This window comes from Mus caroli, unplaced genomic scaffold (genome assembly GCF_978045245.1).
Source record: "Mus caroli unplaced genomic scaffold, Mus_caroli_1 scaffold_2, whole genome shotgun sequence".
Taxonomy (NCBI): Eukaryota; Metazoa; Chordata; class Mammalia; order Rodentia; family Muridae; genus Mus; species Mus caroli.
Genome location: NW_028227257.1, coordinates 36,406,470 through 36,412,469, shown reverse-complemented (window position 1 = coordinate 36,412,469; position 6,000 = coordinate 36,406,470).

Below are 6,000 nucleotides of genomic sequence, written 5' to 3'. Positions count from 1 at the left end.
TTTGATTCTGCACTTTGAATCAACCTTGCATCTCTAGAATAAATTACGGTGTATGATATCCCTGCATTCTTGAATATGATTTGCAAGAATTTTATTGAGAATCTCTATGTATATGTTCAACACAGAAATTGGTGTGTTTTCTTTTTTATTGTGTTCTTATCTAGTTTTAATATTAGCATAGTGCTGGCCTCTTAAAGTGACTTTGTTGGTATTCCTTCCTTTGAAATTTAGTGGAATAGTTTCAGGAGAATTGGTGTTATTTCCATTTTAAGTATTTGGTAGAATTCAACAATGAATCCATATAGTCCTGAACTTTCTTTGTGGTGAGAATTCTTTTTATTACTACTTCAATCTCATTGCTTGTTATACATGTACTTACATTGTTTTCATCTTCCTGATTTAATTTTAATAAGTCATGTGTGTTTAATGATGCATCCATTTCTTTAAGATTTTCTATTTTTGAGGATATACGTCTTTAAAATACTCCCTAGTGATCTTATGGTTTCATTAGATTCTTTTGTAACTTTTTCTCTTCTGGTTCTAATTTATTTTGTGTTTTCTTTGTCTTTCCTTTTGGTTAAGTTCAATGGAGATATCAATCTTGTTCATCTTTTCAAAGGATCATTTTTTTAATATTTCTGTGCATGATGAGTTTGTTTCCATTTTATTGACTCCTGCTCTTTTCTTAATTTTTTTTTTATTGCCTACCACTTTAAGGTCAGGCTGGTTTCAGTTTTTCCAATATTTTGAGGGGAATCAGAGTATTTGAGATCTCTGAATTTTTTTAAAACATGAGCATTCATAGCTATAAAGTTTCTTCTTAACATCATTATATCACAAAACTTCTTGTAAGTTGAACTTTCATTTTCATTTGATTCAAGAAATTTTAAAAACTTCTTCCCTGGTTTCATCAATGACCCAGCCCACTGGCCATTCAAGAAAGAATTGTTAAGTCTCTAGGAATCTTTGTAGTTTCTCTAAACTATTCGTTTTTAGTTTTATTCCACTATGATCTGGCAAGATAAAAGAAACTATTTTGGCTATTTCATATTTGTAAAGACTTGCTTTGTGACCTAGAATATGTTCTAGTTTAAAGTAGGTCCTGTGGGTTGCTGCAAAGAATGGATGTTCTGGATAGTAGATGAAATATTCTGTAGATACATGACACATCCATCTCTGATCTATAGTTTATGTCAAACCCGAAAGCCTGAAGATTTTTTTCTTATGTTAATTTAAATGACCTATTTAAACATGAGACTGAAATACTGAAGTCATATGTGACTATTGTATCAGGACCCATCAGACTATTTTACACATGTCACTGTTTGCTTTATGAAATTTGGAGTCCCAACATCTAGCACACACTATTGTTACATCTTCTTGGTGAATTATTCCCTTCACTAACCTTCCTAATCTCTTCTAAGTAGGTTTTAGCTTAGAGTCTACTTTATCAGTTTCCAAACTTGATAATCTTTTATCCTTTGACTATAAGTTTGTGGCTCTTTTTATTGATAAGTTGAAGTCATTTATATTTCATGTTATAACTGAGAGATGTGTACTAAGCCCTGTACTTTTTGTGTTCCTTGTTTTTCTAGTTAAATTGATTTTTGTTGTTGTTGTTCTTTCTCGTCTCTCTCCATTAGCATCAGAAATTTGGCAATTTATTGTAGGATATGATACATTTTTTTCCTAAATGTTCCTTGTTTATCCTTTTTCTTATGCAACTCATTAATTTCCTTGCTCTCATGATTAATTCTTTCTTTTTCTCTGGGATGTAGTATCCTTTTAAATAACTCTCTGCAGTGTTCTCTTGCTTGTCCTGAACTGCACTAATTTGTGATTGTTTTTGAGATTGTTTTTGAAATGTCGTTGTTTCTACATCAATTTTTAAAGATAGCTTTGTCTGATGTAGTTATTTGCTATGAGAGCTTACAATTATTGTTCCAGCTTTTCTTGCAATTCCAGTACAAAGGAGGTGAAGACAGGCAGATTCCTGGGCTCAATAGGCAACTAGGCTAGTCTGAGTGGTTGTGAATATGACACAGGTACATGTCACCAGAAGGCAGGCTGGAATGTCATTCCCCAGGAGTTCTCCAGTGTGTTTTCTAGATAGGATCTCTCACTGGAACATGGGACTCACTACCAAGCCTCCTTGGCATTGGAATTACAAGAAAACACTACTATACCCACGTTTTACCTGAGTTAAATACAATAAAGAGTACTGCTAATAGTAATAGTCACTGTCTTAGTCAGGGTTTCTATTCCTGCACAAACATCATGACCAAGAAGCAAGTTGGGGAGGAAAGGGTTTATTCGGCTTACATTTCCACACTGCTGTTAATCACTGAAAGAAATCAGGACTGGAACTCAAGCAAGTCAGAAAGCAGGAGCTGATGCAGAGGCCATGGAGGGATGTTCTTTACTGGCTTGCTTCCTCTGGCTTGCTCAGCCTGCTCTCTTATAGAACAAAGACTACCAGCCCAGAGATGGCACCACCCAGAAGGGGCCTTTCCCTCTTGATCACTAATTGAGAAAATGCCTTACAGCTGGATCTCACGGAGGCATTTCCCCAACTGAAGCTCCTTTCTCTGTGATAACTCCAGCTGTGTCAAGTTGACACAAAGCTAGCCAGTACAGTCATGTAATATTTTTTTTTTAAAAAGGAAGGAGCATATACAAAAGGGAAAAAAAGAAAAAGACTTTCTTGGTCCTTGAAAGTGTATATGGCTCAGTGTAGAGAGGTTCAGTTAAATGTGTGGGCCCTTATCTTCCCTATGTTCTCTGCCAGGGTTCAGCTTGTATTGGACAAATGTCTGACATCTGCCATAATTGTTTTTGTGGGGTGGGAGTTGGGTTTTTGAGACTGAGTCCCTTTGTATCACTCTGGCAGTCCCAGGACTTGCTCTCTAGACTAGAATAGCCTCGAACTCAAAGATCCAACTACCTCTGCCTTCCAAGTGCTAAGAGTCAAGGTGTGAACCACTATGTCTGGCTCAGGGTTGTCTTTATTTCAGTAGTTTCCCTTCTCTGGATACTAGGATCCTCTCTGGACACAGTTAGATCTGCTGTCTGTGTGGCTAATGTTCTAAGTAGTGGAAGAGTGGGAAGGGAATCTCCCAAATGTGTTAGGAGTGAAGAAGATACCTGTAACACTGAGATCTGCAGAGCCAAAGAACCTACTTTCATACTTTCAAGACCTTCTAGCTATGAATCAGGATGCTAAGGGCACAGAACTATAGTTGGCCTATAGGCCTCTGGAGTTTCAAAGTCCTCAAGTTCCATAGTGATGGATAGCAGATGGCCAGATCCAGAAGTTGATCCACCTGTTGCAGTGACCCCTATTCTGCTCTAGGCTATACACTTTCTCTCTGTACTGACCCACTTGCTGATTTGAGCCCTGTTGTGCTCTAGCACTTCACTGCCCAAGCACAGGCTCCTGATCCCAACACATTTTGCTTGTCAAACTCTGTCCTTCTGGATTTCCATAATTGCTTCATGGGGCTGCCTTCCACCCTGGAGCTGTGGCAGATTCAATGCAAGCTACCTGTCTTCTGATTGGTCTTTCCCAATCATCTGACTTCAGCAGAGCTCTGTTTTAAGCAATAGAGGCAAGATTCTAGTTTGCTTCACTTGGGCTTCCAGGTTTGATCTCTGGAGGCACTGTCTGCTTTTCCTCTCCATGCTGGGGAACTTATGTCTGGAACTATGTGTGGCTTGGCTTCCTTTCTGTGTTTTCCCACCATTTGCTCTGCATTTCAGGCACTCTAACACTACCTATGTGAATATTGGAAGCTCCTCCTTGCTTCCTCTCTTCAGGGAATTCTTTTTTCTTATCTTTGACTCTTCTTCTTCTTCACTGAGCCACACAGTCAACTTCTCGTCCACCATCTTACCCATGGTACAGTTTGCTCCATCAGCTTCTACTCTACTAACATGAGCATACATTGCAGACATGGGATGAGATTTCACCAGAGTTCGATTCTTTCAACCATTACTATTTTGTTGGGCTTCACAGCTGGTATTTATACAATGTAACTCAATGTTTGATAAGTATTCATTTTTGTTCTGTGATTTTTATGAGATTGCTTATTAATGTCCATTATATTTACTATTATAATTACTATTCACTTTCATAACAAAAAAGTATGCACTTTCTTTCTAATTAGTACTGCAGTCCTGCAGAGAAGGAAGTTATGGGTGAGCAACGTCCAAGATTTTCAGATACGAAAAGAAATGTTAGGAACCCCACTCCATCAGTCCATCCAAATCAAGCTTGGAACAATTAAATTCAGGTTTCAGGCAGAGAAAAGACCTATATTCTCATTCTCTCCTTCTCTTTCTCTCTCTCTGTCTCTCTGTCTCTCTGTGTGTATGTGTGTGTGTATGTCTCCCTCATGTACACACACATACACACACTTAAAAGCTAAGTCATCCTTGGAAAGCCAAATATTATATTAATTTAGAGGGAACTGAGTACAAACCACTATACAACATCATCTGACAGGCTGAAAATTGTGTCCTGGAATCCTTTAATGTTTTGTCACCATAGCAAAGACTTTTAAAAATCAGAAAAGGAAAAGGAAAAAGTGGAACACAAGGTGACTTTCAAGTGCTTGGATTTCCAAGTGATGTTGTTGAGCATCTAAGTCTAAGTTTATACTCTCGTGTGTGTGTGTGTGTGTGTGTGTTTATGTGTGAGCATGTGTTCTCTCTTCTTTCGTGTGTGAGTTCCTTTACAAATTTGATCACAAACCTGGCAAGGTAATTTCTGAGGTATTTATATGGTCTCATAAAATTAATATTCCCATCATTTCTGCAATCCATTCTAGATCCATTTTCCTATTTTCATGAATTCACTCTAATTCAACGAGAAGCCTTCTAAGCCATTGCAATGATCTCATTTGTCTTAGCACCTACATTTTAAACTTAAGATCTTTCATAACAGAGCTGCAATACTCTGTAAAACTTGCAGGTGGTTAAAATTTCTCAATAATTATATATTAGATTTTATCTAGAAATTACATTCTGTGTCTATTGAGAATGAATGAATTGACAATAACTTGAAGAAAATGCCTACTTGTTTCCTTGGTCATTGCTGCTATAAAGAATAATGATAACAACAAAGGAAAGCCTTAGAATACATTGCTATTTTTTCCTAAACTGTCCAAATACCATTTATTTTTACCAACTAATTTGTTTTCATCATATCTTCTGTAACAATCTCCTTCATTTTTTAAATTAGAAATAGTCCTTGGTTCAGGACAATGTAACTGAAGAAATAGGAAAAAGAAACCTCAATTCAGCTAATATATATTTATTCAGATATTTGGACTGTTTCCATCTTGTGGAAATAAGGGTACATTTGCTCTGGCCTCTTATCTTGAAACTGCTGCTGTGGGTTCTCACATTTGTGCCTATCTTCTTGGTAAATTGTTTTAGCATGGTAATATGCTCAGTGCAATTGCCAATGGCACTGATGCTGCTATCAATCATGTACAAACATGTAAGAGCTGGGAGACAAATGAGATAGTTCCCAATCTTCTTAGCCTTGCACACTTTGCCCCTGTGGAAAACACCCTTAGTATAAAGTATGTTCCAGACAAGTCTGAAGGCACATCAGTCACTAAAGCTGAATTCCCCTGCTCTACAGAGGAAGCAAAGCTCAGACAGTGGGTTGTCAGCACCACGGACAGAGCTCACCACACAGTGCATGCTCTCCAGGGGATGCTTAACTGGCCTTCTTAAACCTACTTCTTCCCTGACTTATAGTGGTTGTGTTTCCGGTTTGTTTGTTTGCTTGCTTGCTTGTTTGTTTGCTTGTTTGTTTCATTTGGATTTTTGTTTGTTTTTGTTTTTCTGGTAATCCCTTCTGATTTTTCCCAATTTGACTTCTAGTTGTTCGGTTCTGGAGATGTCCTAAAAATTCCAACTGTCTCATTTCCCCATGCCTCTTAATAGCATTGTGTGAATATGTCTCATATATTTTCTTCAATATTGTGT